The sequence below is a fragment of the Pleurodeles waltl genome, chromosome 8 (genome assembly GCF_031143425.1).
Source record: "Pleurodeles waltl isolate 20211129_DDA chromosome 8, aPleWal1.hap1.20221129, whole genome shotgun sequence".
Classification (NCBI taxonomy): Eukaryota; Metazoa; Chordata; class Amphibia; order Caudata; family Salamandridae; genus Pleurodeles; species Pleurodeles waltl.
The window spans coordinates 1,495,424,190-1,495,437,019 of NC_090447.1; the positions used below are offsets into that span (position 1 = coordinate 1,495,424,190).

Here is a 12,830-nt window from a genome sequence, read left to right on the forward strand (position 1 = left end):
TGTGAGGTGAGGGTTGTCCATTGCACTTGAGAGTGTGACAGGCGCCGCCTGCTGGTCGTGCTAGGTTTGGTGGGGGCTGCTGCAGCCTGTGAAGACGAGAGAAGCGGGAGTAGCGCCGAGCATGGCAAAAGGAGGAGTAAAAAATGTTGTTCCGTGTGGGTTGGGGCATTGTGCCTGGGGCAGTGTGGGAGTTCCCAGTGGGAGGGTGTTCCGCTGCAATTAAGAGCAGTCGGCTCCAGGCCGGTGGGCCGGGTGAGCAGAAGAGAGCTGAAAGTGCAGCCTTTCCTGCCTACGGCCATACCACCCTGAATGCGCCCGATCTCGTCCGATCTCGGAAGCTAAGCAGGGTCGGGCCTGGTTAGTACTTGGATGGGAGACCGCCTGGGAATACCAGGTGCTGTAGGCATTTTGCCTCTCGCACACACTAGGTGGCGCACGTCTAACCTCCATTACACAGCTTCCTCGCTAATTTCATTTTACACTTTTTATTTACTACACTCTTTTTTTACTCTCTTAAAAAAAGAAAGGAAAAAGAACAGCATTAACACGAAAATACACACTTTCCCAAGGAAAACTTACAATTATTATGCCCTTTACACTCGGCCCAAAGTCAAGACAGCATTTGCTCCACGACGGACAAAGGCTCCCCTAGCTAAGGCTTTGCTTTCTTGCGGTAAGCATATGTGTCAGGTCTTCAGATCAGATCTCACTTCTTGGCATCTCATTTCCTGGCAGGTCATGGGTTGTGATGCCACTTCCTGTTTTTCCAGGTGCGATTTCACACGGCCTGATGTCATGTGCCGTGATGTCATGTGCCGTGATGTCACTTGCATAGTGTCTAACTTGGTTAGTCCCCCGACTTATTTTCTTTAAGACTTGTGCCATGAATAATCCTTAGCCCCCAAGAAATAGTGCTCGAGCCTACAATTGGCAACCAAATGCAAAAAATCAGCACAGCGTGTGGGAAATCTGATAAAAGGACGATGATCTATTCGGTGTGGAAGAATGAAGTGAGTTGCAGACGCAAGTGTAATAGAGTCCAAAAGCAGAGCATTCCAGAAACAGGGAATAAAAAGAGGAAAGGTGCGTACAATTTGAGCTGTTTTAAAAGCATTCGGCAGCATTTTCCGGCATTTCCTGGCGCTGTAACAGGTGTCATTAACTCAACGATCCATTTATCGACCACAGAAAGAATGGGTGAGCAGGGCCTGTGCAGAATAAACCCTCTTCAACATAGGAAAACATCCCAGCAGAGAGCACGTGATCCACTGTTGCGTCCTAAGCATTAAACAACACACCTCTGACCCTTTCACTTTCACTGGGGTTGTGAGAAGGGGCGTTATTTTGCATCTTGTTTCAGAAAGGAGTCCATGATGACAGATCCGATTTTTCCGACAACTCCTACGTACTTTCAGTGGGACCCTGGTTTGCCAAAAGGAAAGGAAAGACTGGCCACCCTCTGCCTGCAAGGCATGGCGAATGTGTTGCAGATGGCAGAGTCTGAGTGACAGAGCCTCTCCAGTAAGTGAAAAAAGTGCAAGAAGAGGTAAGTGATTGGCGTGCCTTCCCGTTTCTTTCTGGAGTTGTTAAGGTAGTGTAGAAGAGCTATTTCTCCTGGCCAGAGTGAATGGAGGTGTCGCCACCCAGTGGGATGAGGAAAAGAGAACTGCATAGCAGCAACTATTGGTCCTTGGGAGGGGGGAATGAAGGCTGCTGTTGAGAAGCAGCGTCTCCCCTGGTGACTCCTCGGTGTCATGCCCTAAGGAGGGGTCCAAGGAGGCGCAGCACATGCTGTGTGAGGTGAGGGTTGTCCATTGCACTTGAGAGTGTGACAGGCGCCGCCTGCTGGTCGTGCTAGGTTTGGTGGGGGCTGCTGCAGCCTGTGAAGATGAGAGAAGCGGGAGTAGCGTTGAGCATTGCAAATGGAGGAGTAAAAAGTGTTGTTCCGTGTGGGTTGGGGCATTGTGCCTGGGGCAGTGTGGGAGTTCCCAGTGGAAGGGTGTTCCGCTGCAATTAAGAGCACTATTTATACTCCGTTTGCGCCGGAACTGAGTCGTTTTTTTTGACGCAATTTCGACGCAAAACTAACTCCATATTTATACTTTGGCGTTAGACGCGTCTAGCACCAAAGTCCATGGACTTTGTGTCATTTTTTAGCGTGGACACCTACTTTGCGTTAATGAGATGCAAGGTAGGCGTTCACGTCTAAAAAATCGACTCCGAGGCATGTGCGTCGGATTTATACTCCCGGGCAAAATTCACGCCCGGGAGTGGGCGGGTCAAAAAAATGACGTACGGCCGCTTTTGCGCCGTTTTTTAGCGCCTGCAAAAGGCAGGCGTTAAGGGACCTGTGGGCTCTGAAGGAGCCCAGAGGTGCCCTCCCATGCCCCCAGGGACACCCCCTGTCACCCTTGCCCACCCCAGGAGGACACCCAAGGCTGGAGGGACCCATCCCAGGGACATTAAGGTAAGTTCAGGTAAGTGTATATATATTTTTTTTTTTGTGGCATAGGGGGGCCTGATTTGTGCCCCCCTACATGCCACTATGCCCAATGACCATGCCCAGGGGACAGAAGTCCCCTGGGCATGGCCATTGGGCAAGGGGGCATGACTCCTGTCTTTGCTAAGACAGGAGTCATTTCTATGGGGGTTGGGAGTGAAAAAAAATGGCTCAAATCGGGTTGAGCCGAAAAAATTGCCTCAACCTGACTTGCACCATTTCTTGACGCCCAAGCCCCATATCCCCCTACGCCGGAGCTGCCTGGTGTACGTCGTTTTTTTCCACGCACACCAGGCAGCGCCGGCGGCTAACGCCGGCTAGCGTCATTGATTAAATGCGGCGCCCGCATGGCGCTTCAGAATGGCGTTAGCCGGCGCTAATTTTTTTGACGCAAAACTGCGTTAGCAGATCCACGCTGCAAGGACCCCACTAGTCCATCTGGGCCTGGAATACTGTTCGATCCAGCTGCCAGTCCTGGAGTCCTTGATGTATCTGGCATTCCAATCTGTTACCATGCTCTGGGATCCCGGAAGGTACTATCCCGTCACTGAAATCTGGCGCTGAAGGCAGTGGTGCCAAAAATCCTTTGCCAACTCCACTAACGCGTTAGAGCGCATAATCCCCAAGCAGCTGATGTATTGTACCTCTGACGTATTGTCCATCCTCAGAAGTACGCCGCATTAGACTTTTTCCTGTGTAAGGGATCGGATCACAAACGATCATGCAAGTAGTTCCAGGCAGATGATGTGCACGTTCAACTCCTCCTCTGTCCATTTGCCTCACATGGAGATCTCGCCACATCTGGCTCCCCAGCCCTGCAGGCTGGCATATGATTTGAGGATCAGGTCTGGATAGATCTGAAGATAGCCATGCTATTCCACACCCACATGTGGTATATCCACCACTGCAACTCTGTCCTGGCTTCCGCAGTCAAAGAGATTAGTTCTGAGTAGGTGAGGCCCCTCTGGAAATTAGTTGCTTTCAGGCGTTGCAACACCCTGTAGTGTAGGGAACCATGGAAGATGGCTTTAATTGATGGTGATAATAAACAAACTATCCTGGCTAAATGAGGGAAATCCTGTCCCTTCTCAGAACCTTGATCAATTTCTTCTTGAATTTAAGATCTTTGACTCCGGATGGCTCAACATGGCTGACCTGGAATCTATGAGGAACCCCAGGAAGGTCATAGTTTGCACCAGGGTTAGTTCTGACTTCTGCCTGTTGGTGACGAATCCCAAGTCCTGAAGGCGTGCATTAGTTGTGCTCAAATGCGACAACAGCTGAATGTGTGATCCATCAGGACCATGGGGTACACATCTTTGAGGTCCAGACGTACCATCCAATCTCCCTGAAGTAAGAGGTCCCTCAGGAGGTGAATGCCCTCCTTTTTGAAGTGGCGTATACCAGCCACTTGTTGAAGCCTCGTAGGTTTATTACTGGACGAAAACCTTTGTTCTTCTCGACTAAAAAGAGGCTGCTAGGGAAACTGCAAGGATGGAATTCTGACCTCTGAATCACTGCTTTGCTGAGGAGCTCCTGCAGCTCAAAGTTGATCAGGTACATGTCCTGCTCCAAAAAACAACAAAGGAGTTGGCTTTGCCATCAGAACTGGAGATACATAAAACTCTATGTTGTAGGCCTATACCGTCTCCAGGACTCAAGTGTCCAATATGATTTCTGCCCACTTGTGTGCAAATAACCTCAGCCTCCCCTCTAGTCTTTGAGGGAAAGAAAGGATATTGCTTACTATTGAATCCTCTGGGTGCATTATCCCCTCCTCGGGTGGCACAGTTGGCTCTACTCTTTCCACCTCCTCTTTTGGGAAAGAAGGCTCCTTGTCAGCCATCATTTCATCCATTGTTCCGGCGGGCCTGACCTCTGTTGGGATCTTTCTGAAAGGAGCAGTCAAGGGGTGACCCCTGCCTCTTCCAGCTGTGGGAAACTAGCACTCTGTTGCAGTACCCCCCAGCTTTTTGCCTGGTTTCTGAATGCAACTTGGACTGGAGTGAATTGGGAACCTGCTAGCTAGTTCCCCTGTGCCAGTGTTCTTTCCCTAAAATTGCAAATATATCAATACAATTGGCAACACCTTTAGCTGCCACTATAAGTCCCTAGTAAATGGTACTTAGGTACCCTGGGCATGGGGTACTAAGGGTAGGTCCCTGAGGGCTGCAGCACAGATTGTGCCACCCTTAGGGACAATGCATCCAAATGCTCCCAGCACTGCCATTGAACGCTGAGTGTCCTGGTGCATTCCTCAAATGCAAACTCGACATGGCACACAGCCTGTGTTCCCTGTCCCTACACACTGCATGCACTTTAGGTAAGTCACCCCTCTGGCAGGCATTCTAGCCCTAAGGCAGGGTGCACTATACTGTATGTGAGGGCATAGCTGCATGAGCAATATGCCCCACTGTGTCCTTGCCAAACCTGGGACATAGTAAGTGAACAGAGAAGCCATTTTCAATGCATGTGCTGGACACTGGTCAGTACGAGTTACATAGCTATATGATGGCCACTCTGAAGCCTGGGTTGTTTGGCATCAAACAACTCAGTATGATAAATACAAACTGGTACCAGTTTTGGATTTATTGCAAAATGTACCCAGGGGTCCCCTCAGAGGTGCCCCCTGCAAAAGCTAACTACCCTGGCATGGTTGCTGTCCGGTCACAACGAGCCTGCCACCATCATACAAGATTCTGGAACCCTGGGGTGAGAGATCCTGCTCTCTGGGTCCCAGAACAAAGCCTTTCATGGGTGGAGGTGTAACACCTCCCTCCTCAGGAATGTGCACTGCCCTACTAGCAAGCTTCAAAGGGCTTACCGCCCTTGAAACCCGACCCCCAAGCCTACTGCTAGCAGCAGATGGCCGCCCCTGTTGCAAACCCCCCCTTTTGGTAGGAGCAACAGCGAGAAAACACACAAAGGACAGAAGGAGTGGTCAGCCCCAGCTTGCACCACCCCTAAGGTGTTGCAGGCAAGGTGACCCCTCCATTTCATTTTCCTCCATCTTGTATGAAAGGAAAATAGCCAATCAGGTGTAGGGAAGTGATCTCTGTCCACAGGAAGCGGTCACTTAGTGGATGTAGCCACCCTAAGGTAGATGAGCCATATGTCACTACTAGGTACTCCCCTAAACGCCCACTAAATACAGTATTCAGTGGACACCCCTAGACCAGAGATTCAGATTCCAAGGTCACAAGAAAACCAGCAACAAAGAAGACCCAAGGCACAAGAACTGAAGTCCTGCTGCACCAAGAAAAAGGCTCCAAACCCTGCCTGCTGCACCCAGGACTCAACAATTGCCACTCAGGGGTTGCTCGCACATCGGACGGACTCTACAAACCCCCCCAGGACCTCTATTCTTCTGAAAATCACCAAAGATCTCCCTTCAGAGTGAAGGCATCACTCTCCTGCAACAAAGCCCAAAAGACCAGTGAAGTCCAGTTGATTGACCAGCTGCTGACCAAGGAACCGGATGCTGCAGCCAGACCAAATTTCACCTGACAGACTGTGAGCACAAAACCTGAAGCATGCCAAGTTTGGTGTCACTGTGATCTCCAGTGGCTGAACCGTGCAATTGCCCCAGGTACTGGTCACCTAGCGTTGTACACCTAGAAGGACAGTCCACTCCAGACTAAAAAAGGACCAGGAGGAAGCCCTAGTTGAGGGTCTTCAGAACCAGAGTGCCCCTGCTAACCTGCAAGCAACCCTCAAAGTGACCTACCTCCTGCTTCCAAGGGCACCTTTGCGCACAGCTCCTGGCTCACCAATTCGCTCTGCACCCGGCCGCCCTGTGCTTTGCACTGAAGATCCAGCTGTGCTCTAAGGGTCCCCCACCCCTTGCAACCTCAACACTTCATGGGGACCCACCGGACTCACCTTGAAGTCCGCCTGTGCAGTGCTTTTCCAAGTGGTCCCGCGCAGAGACCTTGCACCAACTCCAAAGACTTTCTGCAGCTGCTCTTGCCGAAACTGGGAGCCACCCAAACTTCTCCAGCTGGTCCACAGGGCCCACCGATGACCTTGACCTATCTGCAAAAGGAGACATTGGTTAACGCATTGCCTGATTTTATATGCATTTTTAAAGTATTTCACCATTGATTCCTATGGTGCGTAGTTACACACAGAACTGAGACATTTTCTAAACTTTGAAAAATCATAACTTAAAAAGTACATATCCAATTTTGATACAAATTGTATAAAAATGTGAAGTGTTTTTGTAAATTGGTCTGGAGTTACTCTTTTGAGCGTGTGTCTTGCTTTATTGATACTGTGAGTACAACAAATTATTTGCAGTTCTCCAAGTTTAGCCTATCTGCTCGATCAAGCTACCATTAAAATTAGAGCATTAGGGCCCGTATTTATACTCCGTTTGCGCCAAATTTGCGTCGTTTTTTTCGACGCAAATTCGGCGCAAAACTAACGCCATATTTATACCTTGGCGTTAGACGCGTCTAGCGCCAAAGTATTGGCAAAGAGCGTCATTTTTTTGCGTGAACGCCTTCCTTGCGTTAATGAGATGCAAGGAAGGCGTTCCCGTCGAAAAAAATGACGGCGACGCAAATGCATCGTATTTATACTCCCGGGCAAAAATCACGCCCGGGAGGTGGCGGGTCAAAAAACCCCGCATTTGCGCCACATTTTAACGCCTGGGTCAGGGTAGGCGTTAAGGGGCCTGTGGGCTCAAAATGAGCCCACAGGTGCCCTCCCCTGCCCCCAGGGACCCCCCCTGCCACCCCTGCCCACCCCAGGAGGACACCCAAGGATGGAGGGACCCACCCCAGGGACATTCAGGTAAGTTCACGTAGTATAATTTTTGATATTTTTCAATTTTTTTTGGGTGGCATAGGGGGGCCTTATTTGTGCCACCCTACATGCCACTATGCCCAATGACCATGCCCAGGGGACATAAGTCCCCTGGGCATGGCCATTGGGCAAGGGGGCATGACTCCTGTCTTTACTAAGACAGGAGTCATGAAATGGCGTCTGGGCGTCGTAAAAAAATGGCGCAAATCGGGTTGAGGCGATTTTTTTGCCTCAACCTGACTTGCCCCATTTTAAGACGCCCTAACGTCATTTTTGCCCAACGCCGGCGCTGCCTGGTCTACGTGGTTTTTTCCACGCAAACCAGGCAGCGCCGGTCTGCTTGCGCCGGCTAACGCCATTCCATAAATACGGCGCCCGCATGGCGCTTCAGAATGGCGTTAGACGGCGCTAAATTTTTTGACGCTAAACTGCGTTAGCGCAGTTTAGCGTCAAAAAGTATAAATATGGGCCTAGGTGATCTAGTTTTTACCTCTGTAAACCAATGTTTGGTTGCCCAGACTCTCTGCACAGTGTCCCTAGTTTTCACACTACATAGAGGGCCAACCTCCTGCACAGGCCCTGTAAAAAGCCTTCCCCAGGATAATTTTCTTTATCGATGTCTGTGCTTTATCAAGCATTGAGAAGGTAGCCACAAACTTCCCTTGATCCTTCACAAATAGCTCACCAAACAGATTGCCCTGTGTGACCGCATCCGCCTCCAATGAAGACAACTTTCCCAGCTTGGGGTCTATCTTGATCAGGAGTAAGCGGTGCCTCTCGGTGGATAGAGCACAGTTGGCATTGACTAGAAATCACACGGCCATCTGCCTTCAGCCCACCATGATCTCTGTTGGGAGAGGTGTCCCCATTTGCTTGAACTGTTCCGCCAATTCCAAATTTTTTGTCAGTGGGCCCAAGATGTCCAATAACTTATCCTCTCATGCCCTCCAGGAGTGCTCAGCACCCTTCATTGGATCACTTATATATTTAGCGAAGAAGGTACATATCTTTGGGTTTATGTCAGGGGTGGACACAACTTTACCTCCTAAGGAGGGCCTAGGACACTCCATACACAGGCAGGCGCTAACATCTTTGTCCAATAGTTGGTGCATTTTACTGGCCACATAATCTGCCTCTTTTTGGTCCGGTATCCATTCAGAGGGCCTTAGAAGATAGATGCCACTAGGCTCAAACATGTCTGCTGAGGTAGAATCCCCTTCAAAGGAGTCGAAGGTGGTGAGGCCTGGTCCGGCCTCCAACTGAAGAAAGTTGGAAGTTGAGCATTCAGGCAGAAGGCAAACAGATCTATTGTGCATGGACCCCATCGTTGATTCACGGCTTGAAAAACCGAGGGATGTAGTTTTCAATCACTGGAGTCATGCAAGAAGCGCGAGTTCCAGTCTGCTGTTGTATTGGACCTGCCCAGAATGTATTCTGCCACCATTGAGATCTGATGTTCGAGACAGTAGTGCTAGAAATCCTTTGCAATTTAGAACAGAAGCTGAGGTTTCATTCCCCATTTTAGAAATTGAATCTTTGGTTGGCAGTCAGGTTACCCTCTATCCAAGCAAGGACCCTCACTCTAGTCAAGGTAAAGAAGAATCACACTCAGTTAACCCCCGCTCACCCCATTGGTAGCTTGGCATGAGCAGGCAGGCTTAACTTTAGAGACAAGGTGTAAAGTATTTGTACCAACACACACAGTAATACAGTAACACCACCGCAAAATGAATCAACACAGGTTTTGAAAAATAGCCAATATTTATTTAAACAAAACAAGACCAAAAGACAAAAATCCGACATACACAAGTTAAGTTATGAATTTTTAAAGATTAAACTCAAAAATAGTGCTTAGAAACACAAAACGCTTTGATGAGGTGATAACGCAGCATCATGACAGAGTAGTTCCCAACAATCCAATGTCAATGGTGCCGGGTACGGAGTCACGCAGACCCCCAGGTACAGTACCTTTGTAAAATGTGAACACAAGCCGGTGCGTGAAGTCAGAGATCGCAGCGTCGCTGGATCCGAGGCGGTGGCGGTTCTGGTGCTGCAGGGTGAAGGAGCGAAGGCGTCATGAAGAGGTGTCGTGTCCTTACTGCGGAGCAGTGGAGGTGAGGCGGCATCAGTGTGAAGCGTTGAATTCTGGCAGAGTCGATATCAGGTGGTCACGGCGTGGTGCTGCGACTTCCACAGAGTCGGGGACTTCGGCGGGCTGCAGGGATGTCAGGCCTGCGAGGGTCGTCGCACTCCAGCGAAGACCTCGGAGTCGGTTGCAGGCAGCGTCACGGGATTCGGCAGCAGCATCGGCCCGTAGTAGTCCAAAGTCATTTTTCTTGGATTTTCACCAGCTTTTCCTTTTGAGGACCCAGGGACTGGATAGGGCACCTCTTGTCAGGGCAGGAGTCTCAGCAGAGAGTCCAGGTGCTGGTAGAGAAAGTCGTTGATGGCCCTGAGACTTCAGAACAGCAGGCAAGCTCAGTCCAGGCCCTTGGAAGTTCTTCTCAAGCAGGAATATACCATGAAGTCCAGTCTTTGTCCCCTTACACAGGCAGAAGCAGCAACTGCAAGATACCCTAAAAAGCAGTCACAAGCAGGGGCAGCACTTCTCCTCAGCACTTCTCCTTACATATAAAACACAATAGTGTATGTCCTACCTTAAACATACACTCCACCCTGCCCATGGGGCTATCAAGGGCCTACCTTAGGGGTGTCTTACATGTAACAAAAGAGAAGATTTAGGCCTGGCAAGAAGGTACACTTGCCAAATCGAATTGGTAGTTTACAACTACACATACAGACACTGCAGTGGCATGTTTACAAGGCTACACATGTGGGTGACACAACCAGTGATGCAGACCCACTAGTAGCATTTGATTTACAGGCCCTGGGCATCTCTAGTGCACTGTACTAGGGACTTACTAGTAAATCAAATGTGCCAATCATGGTGTCGCGTGGGCTCTCATTATCCTAAATGAGACTACTGGATTTCTAGGCAGCAGGATCGATAACGGTGTGGGGGACTGAGTCTGACCCACGTGTAAGGAACTCTGTCACCCTAAATCCGGTTTTTGCTCCGGCTAACTAGCAGTGCCTCATTTCTCCCATGGGGAAGAGATGATTGGGCAGCCGAGTGCATGACATCTTTGGAACTTCTCAGGGAAGTCGTGGTCACTCAGATCCAAACCAACTCTCTCATTTACAATATGATCTCATATACAAATGACAAAGACAGTATAAGTTTTACATAATGTTTTAATAAAACGACTGTATTTTAGATATTAAGGCGTGAGCCGCAATAACCAGAACAATACAACACAGTAGGATTGAAATAGTCACCAGGAGAGTAAAACATAAGAACAAAGCTATCATAGTGCCTAACAGTTTCTATTCTCCCTCTGCTTGTTCTATTTTAGAGCACAGCATGTTAAGTTTCTAGCTTGCCTTTCAGAATCACTGGGGAGACATCAGCCCTCATACCTGAGCAAAGGCCTGTGATCTTGGTTCAGCATCGGCAACGAGGCAGTCAGCGTCTAGTTGTGGTTCCCTGGTCGGAATCTCCCTCTTGCGTGTATTGGGACAAGGAAGTGATTTTATAACTAAAATGTCAGTGTGATCACAAAATGTCCCTACACAGGAATGCCAAGTCTAAACTCCTACCACGTCTATCGGCAATGTACCAGACTGTATCCTTGACTGAAGCACAGAGTGAATGGGTTATGGAGAACTCCAGTGCTGACATAGGCAAAACAGTGTGATATGAATAAAAAACAAAACCGTAGAACTGGCTATTTGAAAAATAACAGTACGAAGCCTAATAAAAAGCATATAGGGCAAAGTGCACAGAGGCTCTAAGCTGCCAGCAAATGAATAAAACATATCCAGGGCAAAGTGCACAAAGGCCTAAAGCCTGAAGCTAACGCGCAAAGGATACGTAAAACCAACCACACTACAATGGAAAGCCAATTACACACACATTTTACATAGGAGCACTTGCATTTTAGCACTGGTTAGCAGTGGTAAAATGCCCAGAGTATCAAAAACAGCAAAAACAGAGTCCAGCACACATCAACAACCTGGGAAACAGAGGCAAAAAGCTAGGGGAGACCACACCTAGGATGCCAAGTCTAACACCCCCAGCCGGTTTATATACCGGACTGCTGACACATTGTCCATTCTCAGGAGAATGCAACATTTCACCTTGTGGGGAGAGAGGGATCTGATCGCAAAAGCCCCTGCTAGTAACTCCAGACAGTTTATGTGGTACCGAAGTTCCTCCTGGGACAACCTGCCTCTTGTTTCCACAGGGACACAATGAGCCCCCCGGCTCCAGCGACTGGCATACACTTCTATAATCACTTCCGGGACAGATGCATAGGTGGTTTTGCCATTCCATGCATCCATGTGAGCCAACCACCAGGACATCTACGTCCTGGCTACCTCACACAAAATTATCTGTTTTGAGTACACTAACCCTTTCCAAAGATGTAAGATTTTCAAACGTTGAAGGGCTCGATAGTGAAGGGGTCCTGGGAAAACGGCCTCGATAGATGACACTAGAAGTCCTACGAGGCAATCCAGAATCTTCAATGATATAGTCAGAGAGGCAATGGCTCTCTTCAACTCCTTCTTGATGGAGCTCCATTTGGAAAGTGGAAATTGGATCTGAGCTTTGGGTGAGTCTATCTGAAAACCTAAGAATTTGATAATCTGGGTAGGGCGCATAAGACTTCTCAGAATTGATGATAAAACCGAGTCCCGGAAACATTTGAACTATCCATGAGAGGTGAAGAACAACCACCTCCATGTTCTGTCCCATGAGTAGAATATTGTCCAGGTAAATGATTAATCTTACCCTTCGTTCTCTGAGGTATAGGACATCTGGTCGGAGCGGTTTGGTGAAGCACCAAGTAGCCAATGAAAGGCCAAATGGAAGGGCGGAGAACTCGAAACATTGCCGTCCCTACAGAAATTGGAGAAACCACCAATGAGGAGCGAGATTCACCATCCAATCACCCTCCAGTGAAAGATCTCTGAGCAAGTGTATGCCCTCCATTTTAAAATGGCGATACACTATCCAAGAATTGAAATGTTTTAGGTTCAGAACCATGCGAGAGCCACCGCCTTTCTTCTGTACCGAGAAGATTCTGCTGATGAACCCTTGCGGTTGAGATAAAGGGCCATATTTATACTTTTTGATGCAAAACTGCGATAACGCAGTTTTGCGCCAAAAAAAATTGCGCCGGCTAACGCCATTCTGAAGCGCCATGCGGGCGCCGTATTTATTCAATGACGTTAGCCGGCGTTAGCTGCCGGCGCTGCCTGGTGTGCGTGAAAAAAAACGACGTACACCAGGCAGCGCCGGCGTAGGGGGTTATGGAGCTTGGGCGCCAAAAAATGGGGCAAGTCAGGCTGAGGCAAATTTTTCGCCTCAACCCGATTTGCGCCATTTTTTCCGACTCCCAACCCCCATTGAAATGACTCCTGTCTTAGCAAAGACAGGAGTCATGCCCCCTTGCCC

The 12,830-nt window shown here is 49.0% G+C and overlaps 1 non-coding gene across 1 annotated transcript; it reads left to right on the forward strand.

Moving 5' to 3' along the window:
• Window positions 1-287: 287 nt before the first annotated feature.
• LOC138252306 (5S ribosomal RNA) lies at window positions 288-406 on the forward strand. Its single transcript, XR_011195158.1, has one exon. It is a non-coding gene; the product is annotated as a 5S ribosomal RNA (ribosomal RNA).
• The last annotated feature ends 12,424 nt before the right edge of the window (window positions 407-12,830 follow it).